Genomic DNA, 24,827 nt, shown 5'->3' with positions numbered 1-24,827 from the left:
ATAGTTATGTCAAGTAACTATAACTAGTGCCCTAAGATAACTATAACTCACACCCCCACTATGCACAGTGATATTACCAATAATCTTAAAGAAGATGTCATGAGTGATGTAATATGTAGGGTAATTACCAGTGCATGGCGAGGGCGCGAGTTATAGTTACTTGAGATAACTCTGGTGAATTTCACTGGTTTTTAGAGTTTAAAACTGAACATGTCGCCTAACTATAATGTTACTTTAACCTTTGTTTTTATGACTCGCCTGAGCCAGCGCATGCGCTGCTCTGCAAGACATTTAATTAGCGGGCTTTAAAAAGCCTACCACACCTTTTTGGGTGGCGTAGAGCATGCGGTTACGCGCACAATGACGAGCAGAGGCGCCATCTGGCTTTTCTCTCTCGTCATGGGGTGAGCACATTGCACACCACTTGCTTGATGTGGCGCAACAGCTGCTTTTACTTTTGCTGTCTCGCGCGTGCGCGTTGTGGGCACCACTCGCGTGTTATTTTTACACTGGGCTGCCTGCACAGAATGATGCGCTCCCTGAAGCTTGTGCTTGGTGCTTTATCATCCCTGCCCCCCGCGCCCCATCAATCCTTTTTTTTTTTTTTTAAATTTTTGGAAAACCTTTATTAGTAATGAAATCAGTTACAATCGAAACAGAGCAGAACATCATAATCAGCCATCGGAACGGGTTCAAACAAGACAAAGCAATTAGACCATGGCAGTGCAGGGCTCCGTTCCGCAAATGCTCGGTTGCAACCCAGGAAAGCAAGTGCGTCAGAAAATGACAGGATTAAAGAAGGTTTTGTTTTAAAATAAAGAAAAAGGGGCAGGATCTGTGGCATTACACTTAAGACAAAACAAATCAGGGGAAATTCGAGAAGCAGGATAATTATAGTCCAGGAGTACTGTCGGCGGGACGTAATGATCCAACTCAGTACCAGGATAGTCAAAATGCAAGCAGTCCGCCCACCAACCAGTTCCTGACCGCAGTAGCAAGGCAATCAAAACCCCCCTATATTGATCGAAATAAGGCGAGTTTGCGGAGGACTATCTCCACAGAAATCCCAATTAAGAAAAAGAAAAGGAGAAAAAGTAGAGTCAGCCAAAAGCAAAAAGAATAAGGAAGGCCATAGAGACAAAGAAAAATAAGAAAACAACAACACCCCTCCCCCATACCCCCACCCTGCACCCCTGCATGTGGCTACGGCCTACCCCCCTAGCAGCGTGCCTGTCGCCCAATATGACCCGAAATATAGATAAGAGAATAAGAGAGATAAGGAAAAAGGGAGTAACACACCAGAGGTAGAAAGGAAAAGGAAGGGAAATTAACCAACAGCCCACGATAGGGAAGGAAATATGAGGGAGACTCCCATTACGGGAACCCCAACCTCCCCCCCGCCTTCACACACCGTTGCAATTGATCAGAGAGTAAAAACATAATATTAGGAGCACCCACTGAAACAGGATGTTATCGATCGCTACACATTCCAAATCCCACAGGAGGGCATAATTCACCCCCAGTAGCAAAAATGGCGCCCTGAGCGCACTCGACTCCTACGGGCCAAAAGGATCAATGGTGCAGGTCACACCCGCCCCAAAATGCCGGGCCAGGTCAGAAAGCACAAAATGGAGCACCCAAGTCAGTCAAGGAGAGACCAAAACCTCTGCAAAGTCACACAAAGCGATCAGCCAGCCACCACCAATCGTCAGCCACGGGGTCTGTTATCCTGTAATCGATCCGCTGTGAGACACCAGGAAGGCTCCCAAGGAAGCAAGTCCGCAATGCCGCCATCTTTAAGTCACCTCCATATCCAGCCGCAGCCCCTCCGCTGATATCAGTAACAGTTATCACAGTGAAAGTGACAGGCAAAGCTGGTGGCGGCTCACAATAAAGCATTGGTTCAATAATAATCAGAACATCTTCCAGCCATCACCAGGACACAGTTCTTCAGTCCCTTGGGGAGATGCAGTCGCCATCCCCCAGCATCCAGTACACCCGGCCGCCGCCAAAAAATATAATCCATCAGGTCGCCACTGTCCCAACAAGCAGCACCACTGCGCAGTACAGGCAGGCTTAGGAGTCTTCAGCCCCCTCCAGATTGAGGATTGCGAATCACCGGTGCCCCGGCAATGAATTAGCACAGGAAGCCATTCTCCCCCACCACTAGGTATTGCTTGCGGGCCCCCCCAGCATGAAAAGACACATTAACATTGTGCCCCCGTCGGCGCCAGTGAGCTGGAGATGAACAACAGTTCAATATGCATTCATACGACGTATATCCAGATAAACAGGGAGCAGTTCCAAACGTCCGGCAGCAAACAACGTGCGCTGGGGGGGGGGGGAAATAAGGGGGGGGGAGAAGCGAGCAGCACAAGAGGACTGTGCATCGCACCTGTAGATGGCTTCGGCGGTGTCAAGGGTATTTCTGGGCTCCGTGACGGGAGACCGGCGCCCCACAGGTCCATATGGCCGCCGTTGATGTACTGGAAGCTCCGTCCTCTCACGGAACAGGCATGCAGAGCAGGCGGTGAGGGGAGAAGGTCGGCCCTCCCCATCAATCCTTTTAGTGTCGGACTATAATTGTGAAGAGACGCCGCGTGCACCTGCGATTCCTTGCCTACCGGGGTCTCTGACCATCTCTTGCAGCGGAGACATTACCCCGTGGAGCGGCGCTCTATGAGACCGGCATGCCCGCCTTCCCCAGAGCCTGCCGGTGAGTCACAGCCAAGCGGCAGCCACTGATGTCACACGCCACTTGTCCTCGTGGCTGGGACTTGGCTCTACTGTATTTGTGCGTGGCAACAGCGCTCACTAGTGGCAACTTGCAGGCCGCCGTCCGTGGGTGAGGAGTCCACACGGCCCTAGTGCTTCCGGCTTAAACACCGCTGGTAAAATGCCACTAATGCTTCTGCCGAGTACACTGCGCCCTCCCCTCCCCCACAGAGCGCGTCTCGCAGTCGCACTTCTTGTTTTACTTTTAGCGCGCACGTGTGCACTTCCCCCACCCCTCCCACTTGTTTACTTCTTCAAGCCTCAAACATTCTTCTCTGAAAGGGTGTGTGTTTCCTGCAATTGAAGGCTTTTCAATTTTCTGTGTGTGCCAGTTTCTGTGTGTGTGTGTGCGCATTATTGTGCTTCTGTTTGTGTGACGACGTGAACTTTCTTTTGCTCTGCGTGTGTCCTATATGTGTTTCCACACACAAATTTGGGTCGCTCGTGGGAAAATTGCAAAATTTGCTCTCAGGGTCCCTAGCCATAAAGTCAGAATCTGCAGAGGTTTCGGTACAGAAATGTACTCTGCGGCTGCACAGTATTAACTACGTGTTTGAAATGCTGCCAGTAGTGGCACTGAGTGCACGAGAAGTGCCGGTTCACAGCTGCACTTTTGCTGGTATCCACCAATATTGGCTATGTCTTTCCCACTCTCTTGTGCAGTACTGAGTTCGCTCCAATCACAAGTGAGGCAGGAACAAAGCTCACATCTATTGTAAGTGGGTCTGAGAAAAATTAGTCTTACCATGTAAATTGTGTTCTATTTAAGGAAAAAGGGGGTTTAACTTAAGGCTAAAACATAGATTTTCCTTGATGACCATTCACGCTAGCAGTGTTGTGGACTATGTGCATCTAACAGGCAGTCTGTGGCATTCACACATTTACTGGGCGTGTGCATGGGGATTCTGGATAGAGTGTAAGGAGAGGGACATCTGCATAAGTTGCAAACGTATGACTAGGTCTGCGGAGGCTTCAAACAGTGCTGTGATGCTCAAGCTATCACGACTGGTACCCCTCCTATATGACTCTCGGTGGTTCACACCAGCAGAAAGGAAACCATCAGACTAGAGACGAACAAGTGTAACAAAAAAACAAGCATTGGCATAGCCAATAGGTCTCGCCCTTGGGACCTTATACGTGTTTAGCAATGCAACAGTTGTTGTTATTGTACCAAGGATATTGTGCTGCATAACTAAATACTAATAAGGTCCCAAAAGCAAGACATATTGGCTATGCCAAAGCTTGTTTCTGTTGCAGCCAATTTCCCACTTGGAGCCGCCAACCCCACGCTGTGCGTGGCCTTTTGTTGTGCGCAGTGGGGGGTTGTCCACAAGACCTGCCCTGTGGCCAGGCCCTGTTGCCAGCACCCCAGAAAGCAGCCAACCCAACAAGGCACACAGCCTTAGGTCTGGCCACAAAGCCTGGCCCTAGGGACCCCAGGGCTTTTTTTTTTTTAAAGGAGCAGAGTGCCGCATGGCCCCTCCCTGAGCCTTTTTAGGCCCTGGGGATCCCATCCCCCAGTCCCAATATTAGATTTAAAGGTGAAAGGGAGCTGTGCGGCACCCCTCCCCGAGCCTTGTAAGTTCCTGGCACCCCATACCCTGGGGGCCCCTTACCCGGGGCCTAGTGCATTTTTTTTAGGGAGGATGGAATCTGACCCCATCTCCCTAGGCTGATGTTTGACTACTGAGACCTCATCCCTGGGACTCAGCACTATATTTATGGGGGTGGTGCACGTGGCCCACCTGTTTGTCCCAAATTCGGGCAGGGGACCCCATCCCTGGGGCCCAGCCAACAAAGGGTGGGTGCCCTGGTGCCCACCGAGGGCACCCACCACACTATGGCTGGGGTGTTTGGGGGAAGCCCCGAGAATCCCGCTGGCTCCCCACATCCAGCTGGAGCCACCATTACTCCCGCCCACAGGGAGCAGCTAAAAATGCTGCTCCTCACAGAAGAGAGCAATCTTTTCATTGGATTCCCTGCCCCTTCACTGCCAGCAGGGAATAAGATGAAAAGTCTGCTCCCAGTGGGTGGGAGCATTTTTTCATGCTCCTGCCACCTGGGAGTACAATTGGTGTTTGCTCCTGCTTGGCCAGAGTTTTGAGATTGCCCCTGCAAAACAAGAGGAAACATAGGTTTCCCTGCCCGTGCGGGCACGGAAACTGCTAGGTCCCCAGAGTGGGCACCCCAGGACATAGCAAATGAGCTGGCTTTTTAGGGTATGGTGTGTCAAGTCCAATAATGGGTCACGTAGGGGGTTCTAGCAGCCCCCTCCCAGTTGCACTTATGGCTGGGCCTCGTGGATGGGGCCCCCAAGGCCCTCATGGATGGGGCCCCAGTCCCCCAGGGAGTGGGACCGTGCAGCCCCCACCCACCTTTACATATAGGGCTGGGCCCCAGGGATGGGGTCCCTAGGGCCAAAATCGGCCCAGAGAGGTGGGTTGCATGTCCCCCTTTAGACTTCATTGCATGGCCCGGAACTGGGGGATGAGATATTTGGGGCCATAATTGGCATAGGGAGTGGGCTGAGTGCCCCTCCTTTCACTGCATGGCTGAGCCCCGGAGTATGGGGTCCCTAGGGCCCAAAATGGCCGGTAGAGGGGGTGCCCCCTGCCATTTTGAGTTACAGCCATCCCCGGGAATGGGGTCCCGGGGGTCGAAATTGACCCAGGGAGGGGAGCTGCATGTCCCTATTTCCATTTACTATACAGGCGGGCCCCTGGGGATGAGGTTCCTTGGTCCGAAATTTGCCTGAGGAGGGAGGCCACGGGTACTCCCTCCCTCAAATTATACATATTTGTTCCCCGCGGTACCTGGCCACCAGGTGGGCTTGAAAAGAAAAAAAAAAGCAGGAGACTGCACTTTTTTTTTATTATGCCTTGGATCCTCTGCAAATTTGCAGCAAACAATAAAAAAAAATCTTTTTGGACCCAAACGGTGTCTCTTAGGGACCCCACTAGAAGGCCTAAGGTGTCAGGCTATTCCTACACTGCCACCATGTGTCTCTTTGGATTTCTTTAGGACTCAGGACTGAGTCTGAATCCCAAGTTGGCTGCCACCACTTCGTAGTTAGGTCTCACTTTCAGATCTGCCGGGATCCGCGGAGCCTCTGTGTCCCTATGTATACACAAATGTGTTTTTCATTAATTACTCAAAAGCTACTGAAGGGATTAACACCAAAACACAAAAAGCACTCTTTCTAGACCTAGATCTAGCATTCTGCCAAATCTGAAAGAAAGTTAGTTATGGATTCCTTACCTTAGAATTACCCCCAGGCGTCAGACTGGATCCGGAACGTTTTTCGTCAGCAGTACCCCTGCACGTTGGAGGTGGCGTCGGTTGACTGCGCGTTCGTTGTCGACATCGTGGTGCCGGGATGATGTTGGGGTAGCTACATAGACACAGCCCTCGCGCGCTGAGGTCAGTTCTTTTTCCACGCCAGCAAGCGCAGATCCGGAGAGAGCGGTACCCCCCCAATCACTTTTTTTACTGAGTTTTTTGCAATTTTTATCGACTTCGTTTTTTGATAAAGAAAAGCAATGGTCTTAGACTATTGAAATTTCCCACATCTTTTGCTCATAGTAATCAAGGCACAGAAGATCAAAGGCACACCCATAAAGTCTACTTCAAAAGTATGGACTGATAACATAAGTTTATTCAGTCACACAAAGGAATACTTCAATTGGACACAATTAGTTAGTTCAATACACAATATTTACACGGTTATCATCAGCGAGAAAAAAGTATGTGGAAAGTTAGTGCTCATGTGAAAGAATAAAAGAAAAAGAGGATTATATTCAGGAAATTAAAGTATTTGAAACAAACAAAAAAGGGGCCTATATTGGTTAGAGACAGTCTCCCTTGTAATGTCACATCCTACCCCTATAAGTACATTTGCGTATAAAACAATATTCGAACTGTTTTAATTCACGTTGTAACTTCATTTGTAGGTGAGGAGTAAGGGGCAGAAGTAGGGTGTAGGCCTATCAAGGTGCGTCAACGTTTCGACCCCATCACCTAAGGGTGGGTGCAGTCCTCAGCAGCTGGACTTCTTCAGGACGGGTGTGGGGGTATCAAGGTATGGGGTGAGTACCAAGGGCTGTGGCCTCAAGGTATGGTAAATAACGGGTCCTGTAGATCCATCAGGAAAAGAGGAAACTTGTCCCAACACCGCTCTGTGTGGATGCGGCGTGTACAACTTGCAGTTTCAGCTGTCCTGAAATCTGAAACCAAATCCCGGTGTACGTGGTTCTTAAGTTAGAAGATTTGTCCATAGCTCATGTGGTTCCTAACAGCGCGCCGTGTCAGTCGTGCACGTTGCGGCCGCAACTTGCACGACTGACACAGCGCGCTGCTCGGAGCCCCAGCTGCTGTTTAATGAAGCCTTCACAGACATTCTTTTGGGCACATGGTCCAAGCCCAACACAGGGGCTCCTGTGGACAGGATGATTGCGCAGCGCCACAGCCCGGCCCCGGGTGACCCCACTTTCCTCTCCCAACACCCCACCCCTGAGAGCGTGGCGATTCAAGCCTCCACTTCGAAAGGTGCCTTCCCTACCACACAACCAGAAAGGGTATCCAAAAAGCTGGGCCACCTTGGGAAGAAAATGTTTTCTTCGGCCAACTTGGGACTGTGGTCGGTAAACACTGCATGTCTGTTGGGCCGTTACACCCACTCTGTGTGGGATATGGTGGCGCAGCTGCTGCCTCAGTGCCCGGAGGATGCACGAGCCGTGCTCTCCCATGTAGCTGCTGAGGGGAGAGACGCAGCAAAGTTTGCCATCCACTGTGGGCTGGATACCGCTGACCCACTTGGCAGGACGATTTCCACGTCAGTAGCCCTTCAACACTATGCCTGATTGAGTTTGACTCTTTTTTCTGGGGATATCCAATCCACCCTTATGGACATGACCTTTGATGTTCGTCACCTTTTTCGGCTACAAGGGTAGACAACGCCCTAGAGCACTTTAAGGACTCTCGGGCTATGGCCAGGTCCTTGGGCCTCTCCACCACCCGCCCTGCGCAGTCGGCCTTTTGCCCCTTTCGTGGCTACGGTAGGGGTGCCCCGCTACGTCCGGCCCAGAGCCACAGGCCTGCACAAGCAGTTCAGCCCCAGCGCAGCTGGGGATGTGGGAACCACCAACGTGGTTCAGGGGGACAACTGTAGGCCAGACCACCACAGCCCCCTCTGCAGCACCCTCCAAACCTTCCTAGTCCGACTTTTCAGGGCCACCAAACGCCAGTGGGCGGCCGGATCCGCCATCACCTCCCCCACTGGCGCATCATCGCATCCGACTGGTGGGTTTTGCATATATTCCGAAGAGGCTACTTGCTCCCCTTCGAGACTACCCCTCCCTCCATGCCACCTGAGTACCATCGCATGTTGGAGGATCACTTGGCCCTTCTCCAAAAGGAAGTTTTGGTACTCTTGGCCAAGGGTGCCATCGAGCACGTTCCTGCCCCAGAATTAGGTTGTGGTTGCTATTCCCACTACTTCCTGGTACACAAGAAGGACAAAAGCCTTCGTCCTATCTTGGACCTCAGAAACGTCAGACGCTTCCTCCGTAAGGAAAAGTTCAAGATGTTGACGCTCACTCAGGTCTGGTCTTCCCTCCACCCTGGAGACTGAATAGTAGTGTTGGAGTTGCAGGACTCTTACTTTCACATCCCCATCCTGCCAGCCCACCAGCGTTACCTGTGGTTCACGGTAGGCCACGAGCACTTTCAGTTTACTGGGCTCCCCTTTGGCCTTACCAGCGCCCCTCAGGTGTTCACGATAGCGTGGTCGCAGCTCATCTGCACAGATCAGGGGTTCCAGTCTTCTCCTATCTCGACAACTGGCTGTTAAAGGCGGGCTCGCCCCAGGCTGTCGCCTCCCACCTCCAGACTATGGCCGACCTCCTGCATTCACTGGGGTTCCACATCAACCTTCTGGAGCTTCGGGTTTCCGTCTTGCACTCAAAACATTCCTTTCCTCTGTCCGGGGAAGAGTGGTGCAGGTGTTCAAGGACACCACCATGTTTTACTGCAACAAACAAGGCAGGGTGGGTTTGTGGACCCTATGTCAAGAGTTCCTCCGCCTCTGGACATGGCTGAAACATCAGGGCATATCCCTGGTGGTTCAACGCCTGGCAGGTTCACTGAACTCCAGGGCGGACGAATTCAGCCGCAGGTGCATGATGGATCACGAATGGCATCTTCACTCTGAGGTGGTGCAAGGTCACTATCAGCAGTGGGGAGAGCCTTTGTTAGATCTGTTTACCACCGAAGAGAAAGCGCAGAGCCTTTGTTAAATCTATTTACCACAGAAGAGAATGTGCAATGTCAGCAATTCTGCGTATTGGAATTTCCAAGGCGGCACTCGCTATGCAACACTTTTCTATACACCTTTCCGCCTATACCACTTCTGCCCAGAGTGCTAAAGAAGGTCAAGCGCGTCTGGGTCCAAGTCTTTCTTGTGGCTCCTGATTGGGCATGAAGAGTCTAGTATCCCGAGCTGCTCAACATGGTCATGGATCCTCCGATCCGACTGCCTCTTCGGGAGGATCTTCTGTTGCAGCAGCAGGGGACGGTCCTCCACCCGAACCTGGCCAGCCTCCACATGTAGAGATTGAGCGGCACAGTTGACGTAGTTTGACCTGCCTCCCGAAGTCTGTGATGTAATCTTGGCAGCCAGGTGTCCCTCCACTAAGACGGTATACGCATGCAGATGGAAGAAATGTGTGGCAGGGGGCACAGCAAAGGCTGTGGATCCCCTTTCTGCCCCTCTTTCTGAGGTTCTCTTGTTCCTCCTTTCTTTGACCTAGCAGGGCTCTGCTCTGGGCACTCTTAAAAGGGCTACCTCCCGGCCATTTCAGCCTTGTTCAGGCTCTCTGATCAGCCTTCTCTTTTCAAGTCCCCTGTTGTAAATAGATTTCTTAAGAGCATTACTTTTTCCTCCTGTTCCCTTCGTATTGCTCCAGTGGGACTTTATCTTAGTTCTGACATATCTTATGTGCGCTCCATTTGAGCCACTGCATAGCTGTCCTCTTAGACTTCCCACTTTCAAAACTGCTTTTCTGGTGGCCATCAACTCTGCACGCAGGGTGAGTGAACTGCAAGCTTTTTCTTCCAAGCCTCACTTTCCGTCTGTCTATCCAGACAAGGTTGTCCCCAGAACTAGACCTACTTTCTTACCAAGGTGGTTACTTCTGTCCACATTGGCTAAACCATCACTTTGCCCACCTTCTATCCGCCTCCGCATCCTTCCAAAGAGGAAGAGAGGATCCATCGTCTGGATCCAAAACGTGTGCTTTCTTTCTACTTGGATTGCACCAAACAATTCCGGGTGGACGACCAGCTCTTTGTTGGTTAGGTGGGCGCTAAGAAAGGTCGGGCCGTGCACAAACGGACCATTCTCCAGGTGTGTCATTCTGTGCATCAAAACCTGCAATTCTTTGGCTAAGAAGGAGCATCCAGTTGGGCTGCGCGCCCATGTCCTGGCGAACCTCAGACGACAGTCTTGTGTGATGGTGTTTTTCTTGGAGACCTATCATGGCCTGTGAGATGGAGCAGGAGAACGGTATGAATCTCAGTGCGAAATTCAACTGACCCACTGTCTGTTGTAGCTGATGTAAGGTTACTTTATCTTTTGCCAGGAAGTGTTGTAATGATGCCTTAAATTTCGCAATTTTTCCCTAGGTGACCGGAAACAACCCTGTCTAACTCTATGCCTAGGAATTCTATTGTGGTCGCTGGACCCACCATCTTTCCTGGCTCCAGGGGAACCCCAAAAGCCTGCATGAGCATGCAAAATTCCTGCAATGCCCAAGCGCATGTCTAAAAACCCATTCCAAAAATAAATGGAATTTTTCAAAGTAAGCGCAGGAAGCGGAGCATCCCATGGGCATCCACATATCCATGTAGAATTGTCCTGAAATTTGAAACCCAGAAGGTGGTAATCAAGATGATGTACCAGCAGCAAAGGGAAGGCAGACTCAATATCTGATTTGGCTAGCAAGGCACCGGGGCCACGAACCCTTAGCATATCTACTGCCTGGTCAAATGAAGCATATTTCACGCTACAGATTTCTTCATTGATGGCGTCATTTAGTGAATTGCCTCCAGGGGCTGACAGGTTATGAATCAACCTGAACTCCCCCTCCTCTTTTTTGGGGACCACTCCAAGGGGTGAGCAAACAAAATTGTGTACCGGAATGTGATCAAAAGGACCAGCTATTCTGCCCAAGCGTAATTCTTTTGCAATTTTTGTTGCTGCCACCCCAGGATTGGTCCTTACAGAAAGCTGATTTTTGCAATCTGGTGTCCCTATGCAGGAATCCTGAAGCCATACAAAAACCCTTCTTGTAAGGTCCTAGCCATGGCATGATGTGGGTACTTGTTTATCCAAGGAGTCATAGCCATAACATTAATGGGTGAGTGTGTTACAAGTTTTGTCCTCTCCTCACTCCTATTTCTTCTTTCCCTTATATCCTGATTTTTTTGAGGCATTTTGATTCTGGGTGAGATGGGTTATTGCAGATAGAGCATGCATGCCTGAACTTACAAGTGCCTTGGGCCCTGGTGCATGTCCGCCTATTAAAATCCCAACATGTCCCTTTCCGTCCCCCCGCCCCCTGGACTAGGAGCCGTGGCCATGGTTTGGGGTGTCCAAAAGGGCTGAGACGCTTGAAATGTTTGACCCTTGTTCAAGTTTTGCACTGTTACCAGGCTGCCCTGGCCCAAACTGATCCAACCATGAGATCGTGTTGACTTGGTCCCAGGAAAGTGATGGGTCAGCTGCCCTAGCCTTCCTGAAATTCATGTCATATTCCTTCCACCCTACGCCCCCATATTTGTCATGAGACATAGTAATCCTGCTCTGGTAACAAGCCATCTCTGCTTGTATGTTAGGTGAACACTCAGCTGTTATTGCCATAAATACTGAAAAGGCCCTAATCCAGTTGCTCAAATTCTCCTCTACCCTGAATTTCAACAGTTCACTGCGCCATTTACTAGGAAGCATCCAATCTTTTTGTTTCCTTGAATACTCCATTTCCCTTTCATCCACGAGTAGGGAGAACATAATAATGTAAACACCAGACCATACCAATTCTTTCACTTCCCGTGTTACATACCTGGCCAAATGTTCCCTTCCTGTGCGTGACTCACCCACGCCCACTAATGGCAATGTCACTTCCTTACCTATTGCAACAACTCCAGCTGGCTCCGTCAGCTTGTCCTTCCCATGGCTGTTTTCTGGCACATCTTTGTTGTTTCCTGCTAAAGAAACCCCCCCTGACGGTGGCGGAAGAGATGGAGTACTTGGCCCTTCAACTGGTATCCCACCTGGTGTTGCAATAATCTTTCCCACCATCCTCGTTGCCTCAGTCAAAGGGTCCTCCCCTACCTCCTTTGCCCCCACTGAAATTGGCAACATCCCTCCCCTCCCTAACCAAGGGAGAACTGCCACTAGCTGTGTCATCAATTCCTGTGGGACCTGATTGATGTCTGGGACACCACCCTGCGGGGCCAACCCCACAGGGAAAATTGGGACAGGTGTAGGGACCACTGAATCAGGTGTAGGGACCACTGGGGCAATTGTGGGAACCACTGAAATATACATGGGGACTACTGAAATACAGGGAGCCTAACAATCATTCATTGCTCCAAACACCAGTTGAACCAAGCGTTTGTATCAAAGCCTTTTAAAAGATTCTGCCATGTAGCGGTGTCGAGATGCAGACAAAACCCAATGCGCACCGCGCGTTCAGGCAGAGATCCAAAAAGAGGCTGAGGAGAAATTGCTCTTTGCCTCCAGAGCAGGACCGGGACACAATTGCAATATGAAGCCCGGTGTACTAGCAACTAGGGTGACCAACCGTCCGTAAATTTCACGGACAGTCCGTAATTTCGGCCGTCTGTCCGTTGTCCGTGAAGGATTCTTTTAACGGACGCCATTTGTCCGTAATTTTAACCGGGCTCGGTCGCACATCCCTAAAGCAGGCACAGCTTCCACTCACCTCCCTTCTTGACTTGACATGACGCATTCAGGGCTGTTTGCATCTGAATAGATGCCCCTGCTCTTGACGCTGCAGCCCCCACCCCTCACACCTCCAGCCCTTGATGAGCTGTTAAGAGGTGCTTGAAGGTGGACCGAGAGGGAAGGGCTGCAGCTTCAGGAGCAGGGGCATCTATTCAGATACAAACAGCCCTGAATGCGTCATGTCTCTGCAATTTGTGTGAGACATTCCCTTTCTGCCCAGGGCCCCAAACATCCTACAACCGGTCTGGATTACACCGAGGCAGCACGTGGTTCTCATCACAGCACAGAGCTTAATAACTGTCTCTAAATTGTAAACAAACTCTGTACTTTCGCTTTTTATCAAAGCAGTGCTTCGAGAAACGGTTCGGAGAAGAGATGATTTGCCCAGAAACAGACATTTCACTCAAGTAGGAAAGCCATACGGTGCATAAATATACAATGTCCTGGGCCCCAACCCTTCACACCACCAATTATGAAAAAAGCACACTTGGCATGTTTGTGCATGCTGCAAGTGGAACAGATTGCAAATGCAGACACTGAATAAAATAAGTTACATAATTGAGAGGAAAAAAAGGGGAGACAGGCTGAGGCATACGAGAGAGAGGGTGGAGCGATGTTAGGGAGGTGAAGGCGGTCGGGCTGAAAGTGGAGCGAGAACTCTAGGAACAGAATGGAGAGGGAGAGGTATATATGAAGAAGAAAAAAAACGACGAAAATGAGAGAAGCATAATCAGGAAGAGAGAAGGGGGCGGGGAGATCAGGGGTAAGGGGGAGAGGTGTTTTGAAAGAGTGTGGGTTATGGTGGTTCAAGGGAAACTGAATCGAAAAGAGAGGAGGAGAAACGGAAAAGGAGTGGAGTGGTGTCACATACTTGGTCAGAACAACAAACAGCCAACAGGAAAATATAGAATCCTTCTCCCAGGACACTCACACCAACCACATTTGGGTTTACCAACACCTTTAGACTATTGGCAGCCATTTTGTAATCTCTACCACAATCCATTGACTTCCTCACTCCCTGGTGCCACTTATGACCAAAGCATGCACAAACCACCAGCCATGGTAACCAGCAGATTGCATGAACAAAACTTCCTCCACAGTGAGCTGAAGGTCTTGTGTGAGGAGTCTGCCGACTCTTCGCCTACTTCATGCTGAAGAATGCCCAATAATATATACGCATCATTGTCAGGCTATCACGGACTAAGTCAAGAATATGTCCATCTATCCAAGGGAGGTAGAAGACAAAAAGATAGAATGATCTAAACAGGAAGGAAAGGCAGACAATCACCAGGACAATTTAACTACCGGAAGTGGACCAGCCCTGGCATTAAATCTCAAGACCAAGGTGCTGATTGCAGGTGAACTATTTTGGGTCTATTACAGGTTCGTCGTTTTGCAGGGACCAGCGTTGGATTTCAGGTAAGTCCGCAATTTGACAGAATAACAGGAAATAAAATCCTCGGTAGACCGAGGTAACTAGCAGGACCAGGAGATTATGTACCAGGAATCAGATGAACAGGCTGAGAAGGATCTGAAGGACCAGGTCAAGTGGACAAGGGTCAAGAAGACCGGAAAAAACAGGAAGATCTAGGAGAAGGGCGTCCTGGAAGGAACTGGTGGACCAAAAGAGCCTGGTGGCATACAAGGACCCAAATAAGGAGGAACTTAAGTAGGGGGACCAAGATTAATGGCCACAAAACCAGGAAGAGAAGACAGACTGTGAAAACCAGGAATAAGAAGACCAGCGCTCGGCAAACTAGACCAAGAGTGAGGAAAACTGGGAAAACAGGACCAGGAAGATTACAGCAGATGTTCGGGTAACCAAAGCCAGCAGGGCAGTAGCTAGAAGGACCAGGGCAAGGAGGAGCAGTAGGGCCACAACCGAGGGGACAAGAAGGAGCAAGTCACTGATAGAGGCCCAGGAGGGTTAAGACCTGACATAGCAGGACAATGGAGGCCATGATGACAGGAGCCAGGATGAACAGCAGTGAAGCTGAGAACTGGCTGGTCTGAACAAGGAGGATCAGGAGTAATTGGATGAGTTAGTGCAGAACCAGGATGACCAGGAGAACAAGTCAGATCAGGAGCAGGTAGACTAGGGCCATTAGGATCAAGGGCCAGATTTGGCACATTAGGTGGTCTAGAAGGATCAGGATAAGGAGTACCAGGAACAGACCCAAGAGAGGGCAACCAGAGCCATGAAGACCAATGGGAACAGACCAGAGGTAAAATGACTAGGAGGCCCAGCCCAAAAGGACCTAATAGGGAGGACCAGGACCAGTGGCTACAGTATTAGATGGATTCAAGGGTAGGGACCAGGGTGAGGCATATCCAGATGACCTAAACCAGGAGACCTAGGTGTGCCAGACAAAGAGGAACCAAGACAAGAGAGCCAAGTGGAGAAGGACCCAGCATACCAGCAGGATAAGGGTGAGGAGGATCGGTAGTACAAGGATAAGGAGGCCCAGGAGGTGCCAATATAAAGGAAGAGCCAGCACCAGGAAGAGCCTGGACAAAGCAGGGCCATGACCACAAGGGTCAGGAAGTACCAGAACCAGGAGCAGCAGATTCAAGAAACCAGTACCAGGGTGACAAGAGCTAGTCAGACCATCTGTTCTCTTTGAAGTATCGGGTTAGCTGTCTTGTTAGACCTGGCACCTTGGCGTGAGTCTCCCTTCCACTTTTGCTGATGTGCCTCCGATGTTTTGCTGGCTTTCCGATACTCAGGGCACTGCGCCACGGCTGTTCCGTGCCGCAGTGCAAGTGCTCCCTACTGTAAACTGTACATACGATTGGTATCCATGATTGGTGCATTGGATTTACTGTTAGTCCCTAGTAAAGCGCACGAGAGAGTGCCGGGGCTTGTAGATGCCAATACTGCTGGTGGGCCTGCAGCGCTGGTTGCGCCACCCACCGAAGCAGCCGTAAAGATGTGTCTGGGAACTGCGACCGCAGAACCCGCGTGTGGTCTCGTACTATCACGTTAGCTGGGCAAGTGTCCCCACTTGCCAGCACCGACCCTTCCCTTGACTACATATTAGTCACCCCTATGGTAGGCCTGCGGGCAGGGTGCGTTGTAGGTGCAAGGTAGGACAAGCCCTGATGTGCGTGGCATGTCCTAGTAGTGACTTACAACGAAGACCGTATTTCACTACTGAAGGCTACCTGCTCCATTAGGCCAGACTGAGCTGCGAGGGTTATTACACCCTATAATCCCCGCAAGCTCAAGGAGCATGGTAGTGAGTCATGTTTAGTATGCCTGAACTCGGGATAATGAGATATTTCTTGTAGTCAAGTTTATTTCAGTATCCTGGGTTTGCAAATGCTACTTTTAGAAAGTTAGCATTTGCTTGCTTAACCATTTCAGCCGCCTCTGCTGGTGTGTATCTGACTGTCTGGGGTGTGTGAGTGACAGGGCTGGAGGGATGACGGGTGGTGAATGCGCAGATTACACCTTAGTGGGAGGTAGGAGTGCCTCTTGACTCGAGCTGTCACTGTGCTCGACCTCCACAATGCTGGCTCCACCCTCCTGGGGAGCGGCGGATGACTCTGCCGGCACCTGGCCCAAGAAGGGCGAAGCCCCCATCAACAAGGTACTCTGGCCACTCCTGTCCGGACAATGCTGGCTCCACCTCCTGTGGGGCGTCTGATGCGCCTGCCCCTCACACTGAAAGCAGAAGCCGGAGTACACCCGCGGGGGTACTCCAGAACTGAAAGTGGCTATGCAAAGGCCCCCCTGGCCTGCGAGAACAAAAGAATTGGCCTATAAAAGACGGAGCCCTGCTCCTTGAAACTTAGATCCGGTTTGGGCCACAGAAAGACTCTGCCCTACGAGAAGGACCGTGAGAGACAAGGAAGGGTGCTGACTCTTGCCTGTGTCTGGTGCCTTGCTGCTGAAGGAGAGGAAGACAATAAGACTACGAAAAGACTGTTGTGCTACTTGTGCCAAACTCTGCAAAGAGATCTCCAAGGGCTTGCAACTGAACTTGCCCCCTGACCAGCGTCCCAGGACCAGTGGACGCTACCCCCTTGGAAAGCGACTGCGGGTGCTGACCATCGCCGCAGCACTGACGGAGGAATCTCCTCTAAGGCATCAACATCCTCCCGACCACCGTGACCGGGGCCCAAAGCAACAGCGGAAGCAAAGTGAGGACCAGCCGCCGCTGGCCTGAACACCGTGACCGCAACTGCACCGGGAGCCCGAGAGCAAAGCAAAGGAGGACCCGTCCGGTCCGAGCTATCGAGGTGACGGCATAGCAAGCCGTCACTCACCTGCAAAGACGGACAGTTGCCCTACGAGAATCCGCAAGGTCGGTAAGCCTGCCCGACAGCCCAGCTGTGAGCCCACAGCTGCACCGACATTTGGCTGGGTACGTCCTGCACTTGGGGACCGTACTGCCACTGGTCTCCACCGCCCAGCCGCCGCCTCCAGGGTCGGAGCGGACGACGAGAAAAGGACCCTGCCGCCACAGAACACCGCTGCCCCGGACGACCAGTGACCTGCTCGGCCGAAGAGCCGCAACGATCAGCGACCCCGGGAAGGCAACGCGACGTGGGACAGATCCCTTGGAAGCCGCCGGCTCCCCAAGAACATTGAGTAACCCCGGCCTACGGGCCTCAAGAGAACTTCCATAAGAACTGTGGTAACCCGAATTAAGTAACCTGCAACCGTCTTCATAAAGTTATTGACTGTATTCATAAGCCTGCTTAAAATCTATATAAAGATATATATTTTTTACAAGAATACAGTCTGGTCTCGTTGTGTGGTGGGTTGGTTGTAAAGGTGTACTGTTGCAGGTGTTTAACCCTATGTGCCCCAAAGATTAGCCTACGACTGCTTAAGCCACACTACCTAGAGGGTAAGCAGAGGTTGTCTGGAAGGTAACCCTCAGCCCTGACGAGGAAGAGGGAGTCCCTGCTTGTCGCTAGTGTTACACTGCGCCAACTAGAGCCTCCCCCTTCCTACATTGGACGCAGCGGTGAGGATTTCGAATTTACACTTGCGATAGTTATACCTGAGCTTCTGACCACTACACAAGGATTACGGTACAGTTACTAAACCACAGACTTGGCCGAAAGAAGATTCCGAGTGCAGAAACCATGCCGGGCACAAAGAGCTTGGATGGAGCGGAGTCCACAACCTCCGAGGTGTTGGAGATAGAGTGGGATGCCGCAAAGCTGGACAAATACTCAAAGATGGAGCTGAAGTTTTTCTGTAGGAAACTAAAGGTTCCGCACGCTGGTTGCAAAAACAAGCCGGAGCTCTACAAGGCCCTGAAAGCCTGGGTGGAGTCCAGAAAGACCCCGGAAGAGCAAGACGTCCTCGCCGAGCAGAATACGACGGAGGAGCAGAATGCACTTGGGGATCTGATCGATCTCGAGAGGCAAGACAGCGAGCACAGCTTTGGTAAAGGCCTGTCGCCAGAGGAGCTGGCGGACAGGAAGGAAACCCGGAATCACGAAAGAAAGTTGGCAGAATTGAAAATCCAGCTGGAGCTGGAAACCAAAAGAATGGCGCTGGAAGAGCGAAAGCATCAGATGGATTATGAAATCAAGATGAGGGAGATAAGTCTCAAGGAGAGAGACTTGGATCGGCCTCCCTCTGGTGGCAGCACATCGCCAGTGCAGGTAGAGTCAAGAGTGCACATCCCGAAGGACGTAGTTAAGGAGTTCTTTAAGGGGGATGACATAGGACAGTGGTTTAGGGCATACGAGGTAGCCATGTCCTCCCACCGGGTCCCTGACAAGGATTGGGGAGCGGGGTTGTGGGGAAGGTTCCTTAGCGAAGGGAGAGATACCTTGCTAGATTTGCCCGTTGAGAATCAGAGATCCTATGCCCACATGAAAGAAGCTTTATTAAACAGGTACGGGCTTACCCCTGAAATGTATAGACAGAAGTTTAGGGGATGTACTAAGCGGCCTGAGAATACGTATGTGGAGTATGTGACTTACTTTTGCAGAGCACTGGATGGTTGGGTGAAAGGTAACAAAGTGAATGATTTTCAAGGTCTCTTTGATTTAATTGCATGGGAGCACTTGTCTGATCACTGTTTTCCTGAGTTACGCCAACACCTGATCGATAGCAAGCTGTCCAACCCGAGGAAGCTTGCTGAGGAGGCGGACCGCTGGCTCAGCACCAGGGTCCACAAGGGTCCCGTGGGAGATTCCGCCAAGAGTGGGCAGGGTCCCCAGCCGAAGAGTGGGGGGGACAAAGGGGGAAAACAGAAAGGGTTCCAAAAAGGCCCCCAAAGTAGTTCCCAAGGGAATCCGCAGCAGGGTTCTCAGCCTCCCCCACCCCCGAAGCAGAATGGAGCCCCGACAGGTAAACCTGTTCCAAAGGGGCCCTTCAATTGTTTCAAATGTGGCGAGCCTGGGCACATATCCAGTGACCCCAAGTGTCGCCTATTTGGAAAACCTGCACCCACTGGTGCTCCGCCCCGACAAGTGACTAGCGTTCACCTGGGAGAAGAAATGATGGTCCCGGGGGGTGGAGATCCCGTTCACATGACCCTGGTCTCGCTAGGAGACAGTGAGATGATCCCGACGAACTACCTGCCCTCTAACACTAAGAAATATGGGCAGGTGGTGATCATCAATGGTAAGGAAGCTGAGGCTCTTAGAGACACAGGAGCCAGTGTGACTGCAGTGAGGCAGCACCTGGTGTCTCAAGAGCAGGTTGTACCCCATGCCTACTGTAGGGTTATCAACGCTGATAATTCTGAGAGTCAGTGTCCGATGGCTCAAGTTCCCTTCGAGTGGGGGGGGTCTCTGGTACTCTGCAGGTCTGTGTGAGAAAAACCATGCCTGTTGACTGTTTGCTAGGGAACGACTTGGAGCACTCCCCTTGGGAAAAGGTGGAGAAGACGACTCACCTGCGGATGGTGGGTCTGCCTGACTGGGCTTGCGTGACCACCCGGTCGATGGCAGCCAGTAAGGGTGATCGAGAGGTCCTGGGGCCTGATGGAGAGGCCCAGGAACCGGCTTTAGAGAGAAGGCGCAGGGGGCGCGGGAAACCGGCCCCTGAAGTTCCTACGGTCCAGGAGGAGGCAGACCTTGAGGGGGATGCCCTGGAGCCTACAGGGGAACAGATCGCCGAACTGGGGGACCTGCCTGAGCTGACCCATTGGCAGCAAGAAGGAGGACCCTCCAGGGAGGAATTCTGCAGGGAGCAGAAAGAATGCCCTTCTCTCGTGGGTATGCGGCAGCAGGCTGCAGACCAGGCCAATGGTGTTCAGGCCAAAACACATTACGTGTACTGGGAGAACGACCTCCTGTATTCGGAGCCTAAGGCTGCTGAACCTGGGTCAGCCCGTGTGCTGGTGGTACCCCAGAAGTTCAGAGCCTTCCTACTGGGTCTGGCTCACGATGTGCCTTTAGCAGGACATTTAGGGATGGACAAGACCTATGACAGGCTTGTCACCCACTTCTACTGGCCCCAAATGCATAAAAGCTCAGACGCTTATTGCAGAACCTGTCCGACTTGCCAGGCAAGTGGGAAGATGGGAGGGAAGAACAAGGCTCCCCTCCAACCCTTCCCTGTGGTCGGTACGCCATTCCAGCGAGTGGGTATTGACATCGTTGGGCCTCTGGACCCCAAGACAGCCATGGGCAACAGGTTCATCCTGGTCTTGGTAGACCATGCCACCCGGTACCCTGAAGCCATCCCTCTGAGGACAGTGACGGCTCCCGTGGTGGGGCGTGCACTGATGGGAATTTTCTCACGAGTAGGATTCCCTCTAGAGGTGGTGAGCGACAGGGGGACCAATTTCATATCGAAATATATGAAGTCCCTTTGGCAGGAGTGTGGCGTAACGTACAAGTTCACCACACCCTACCATCCCCAAGGTAACGGGTTGGTTGAAAGATTCAACCGAACCCTCAAAGGCATGATAATGGGCCTGGAAGGTCCGATGAGACGTAAGTGGGACGTCCTCTTGCCATGCCTGCTGTTTGCATATCGCGAGGTACCACAGAAGTCCCTAGGGTTCAGCCCCTTTGAACTGCTGTACGGTCACCCCGTGAGAGGACCACTGAGTTTGGTAAAGGAAGGCTGGGAGCAATCTCCCAGGAAACCTCCCCAGAATGTATATAGCTACATGCTGGCCTTCAGAAACCAGACCAGACGCTTCAGACAACTTGCCGAGGCAAATCTGGAAGCGAGCCAGGAAGAAATGAAGCGGTGGTACGATCAGAATGCCACTCTGGTCGAGCTTCAGCCTGGACAGGAGGTGTATGTCTTGGCCCCAGTGGAGCCCTGTGCCCTTCAAGATAAGTGGACAGGACCATTTGAGGTTGTGGAGCGCAAGAGCCCCGTGACATACTTGGTGGACATGAAGACGCCCAGGAACCCTTTGCGGGTTCTACATGTCAACCGCCTCAAGCCCCACTTGCGAAGGTCCGAAGTGGGCATGTTGTTGGCAACCGATGACGGAATGGAGGAGGAGTCGGAGCCTCTTCCTGACCTCTTGGTGGCCTGTGAGAAGGATGGGTCAGTGGATGGAGTTAACCTCTCACCCTCCCTGACCGCCGAACAACAGGAGGACTGCTGCCAGTTGCTGGGACAGTTTCCAGACCTGTTCTCCCTGGTTCCGAGTGTCACAGATTGGTGCGTCCATGATGTGGACACTGGAGACAGCTTACCGGTGAAGCACAAGGCTTACCGGGTAACTGACAGGGTCCGGGCCTGCATCAAGGAGGAGGTCTCCAAGATGCTTGCCCTCGGGGTGGTTGAGTCTTCCAGCAGTCCTTGGTCCAGCCCCGTGGTCTTGGTTCCGAAGGCTGCTGCGCCGGGAGCCACACCCGAACTCCGGTTCTGTGTGGACTACAGAGGACTCAATTCAGTCACGAAGACTGACGCGCACCCCATCCCCAGAGCTGACGAGCTCATTGATCGGCTAGGGGCTGCCCGGTTCCTCAGCACGTTTGATTTGACGTCTGGGTACTGGCAGATCGCCTTGACCGATGGGGCAAAGGAGAGGTCGGCATTCTCTACACCAGATGGGCATTTCCAGTTCCGGGTTATGCCATTTGGAATGAAGAATGCCCCTGCCACCTTTCAGAGATTGGTCAACCAGGTGTTGGCTGGACTGGACGAGTTCAGTGCCGCCTACCTGGATGACATCGCGGTGTTCAGCGGCACCTGGCCCGAACACCTGCGACATCTCTGGGAAGTGTTGATGGCCCTGCGCAGAGCAGGCCTCACAATCAAGGCAAGCAAGTGCCAGATTGGGCAGGGTTCAGTGGTGTACTTGGGACACCAAGTTGGGAGTGGCAAGGTAGCCCCCTTGCAGCCCAAAATCGAAACCATCCTGGCTTGGGAACCCCCCAAGACCCAGACTGCAGTGAGAGCCTTCCTGGGGCTCACTGGGTATTACAGGAGGTTTGTCAAGGGCTATGGCACGATCGTGACCCCCTTGACAGAGCTGACTTCGAAAAAGCAGCCCAGGAATGTGATTTGGACTGACACCTGTCAGAAGGCTTTCGACACCCTGAAGACGCCCGTGCTCCTGGCCCCAGATTTCTCCAAGGAGTTCATTGTGCAAACAGACGCTTCAGAGCATGGTGTAGGGGCTGTTCTTTCACAGATGACTGAGGAGGGCTTTGACCAACCCGTAGCCTTCATAAGTCGGAGGTTACTTCCACGGGAAAGTAGGTGGAGTGCAATAGAGCGTGAAGCATTTGCTGTGGTCTGGGCGCTGAAGAAGCTAAGACCCTACTTGTTTGGGTCTCACTTCCGAGTTCAGACGGACCACAGGCCCCTCAGATGGTTGATGCAAATGAGGGGTGAGAACCCGAAACTGTTGAGGTGGTCCATTTCTCTACAGAGTATGGACTTTACGGTGGAACACCGCCCTGGCACCGATCACGCCAACGCTGACGGTCTGTCCAGATTTTTCCGCCTTAGTGATGTGGAACTCCCTGGGGAAGGGTAGTTCCCCCCACATTTCAGCTGGAGGGGACACATGTTAGACCTGGCACCTTGGCGTGAGTCTCCCTTCCACTTTTGCTGATGTGCCTCCGATGTTTTGCTGGCTTTCCGATACTCAGGGCACTGCGCCACGGCTGTTCCGTGCCGCAGTGCAAGTGCTCCCTACTGTAAACTGTACATACGATTGGTATCCATGATTGGTGCATTGGATTTACTGTTAGTCCCTAGTAAAGCGCACGAGAGAGTGCCGGGGCTTGTAGATGCCAATACTGCTGGTGGGCCTGCAGCGCTGGTTGCGCCACCCACCGAAGCAGCCGTAAAGATGTGTCTGGGAACTGCGACCGCAGAACCCGCGTGTGGTCTCGTACTATCACGTTAGCTGGGCAAGTGTCCCCACTTGCCAGCACCGACCCTTCCCTTGACTACATATTAGTCACCCCTATGGTAGGCCTGCGGGCAGGGTGCGTTGTAGGTGCAAGGTAGGACAAGCCCTGATGTGCGTGGCATGTCCTAGTAGTGACTTACAACGAAGACCGTATTTCACTACTGAAGGCTACCTGCTCCATTAGGCCAGACTGAGCTGCGAGGGTTATTACACCCTATAATCCCCGCAAGCTCAAGGAGCATGGTAGTGAGTCATGTTTAGTATGCCTGAACTCGGGATAATGAGATATTTCTTGTAGTCAAGTTTATTTCAGTATCCTGGGTTTGCAAATGCTACTTTTAGAAAGTTAGCATTTGCTTGCTTAACCATTTCAGCCGCCTCTGCTGGTGTGTATCTGACTGTCTGGGGTGTGTGAGTGACAGGGCTGGAGGGATGACGGGTGGTGAATGCGCAGATTACACCTTAGTGGGAGGTAGGAGTGCCTCTTGACTCGAGCTGTCACTGTGCTCGACCTCCACAATGCTGGCTCCACCCTCCTGGGGAGCGGCGGATGACTCTGCCAGCACCTGGCCCAAGAAGGGCGAAGCCCCCATCAACAAGGTACTCTGGCCACTCCTGTCCGGACAATGCTGGCTCCACCTCCTGTGGGGCGTCTGATGCGCCTGCCCCTCACACTGAAAGCAGAAGCCGGAGTACACCCGCGGGGGTACTCCAGAACTGAGAGTGGCTATGCAAAGGCCCCCCTGGCCTGCGAGAACAAAAGAATTGGCCTATAAAAGACGGAGCCCTGCTCCTTGAAACTTAGATCCGGTTTGGGCCACAGAAAGACTCTGCCCTACGAGAAGGACCGTGAGAGACAAGGAAGGGTGCTGACTCTTGCCTGTGTCTGGTGCCTTGCTGCTGAAGGAGAGGAAGACAATAAGACTACGAAAAGACTGTTGTGCTACTTGTGCCAAACTCTGCAAAGAGATCTCCAAGGGCTTGCAACTGAACTTGCCCCCTGACCAGCGTCCCAGGACCAGTGGACGCTACCCCCTTGGAAAGCGACTGCGGGTGCTGACCATCGCCGCAGCACTGACGGAGGAATCTCCTCTAAGGCATCAACATCCTCCCGACCACCGTGACCGGGGCCCAAAGCAACAGCGGAAGCAAAGTGAGGACCAGCCGCCGCTGGCCTGAACACCGTGACCGCAACTGCACCGGGAGCCCGAGAGCAAAGCAAAGGAGGACCCGTCCGGTCCGAGCTATCGAGGTGACGGCATAGCAAGCCGTCACTCACCTGCAAAGACGGACAGTTGCCCTACGAGAATCCGCAAGGTCGGTAAGCCTGCCCGACAGCCCAGCTGTGAGCCCACAGCTGCACCGACATTTGGCTGGGTACGTCCTGCACTTGGGGACCGTACTGCCACTGGTCTCCACCGCCCAGCCGCCGCCTCCAGGGTCGGAGCGGACGACGAGAAAAGGACCCTGCCGCCACAGAACACCGCTGCCCCGGACGACCAGTGACCTGCTCGGCCGAAGAGCCGCAACGATCAGCGACCCCGGGAAGGCAACGCGACGTGGGACAGATCCCTTGGAAGCCGCCGGCTCCCCAAGAACATTGAGTAACCCCGGCCTACGGGCCTCAAGAGAACTTCCATAAGAACTGTGGTAACCCGAATTAAGTAACCTGCAACCGTCTTCATAAAGTTATTGACTGTATTCATAAGCCTGCT

The sequence above is a fragment of the Lissotriton vulgaris genome, chromosome 6 (assembly GCF_964263255.1).
Source record: "Lissotriton vulgaris chromosome 6, aLisVul1.2, whole genome shotgun sequence".
Lineage (NCBI taxonomy): Eukaryota > Metazoa > Chordata > Amphibia > Caudata > Salamandridae > Lissotriton > Lissotriton vulgaris.
This window is presented reverse-complemented; position numbering follows the sequence as displayed.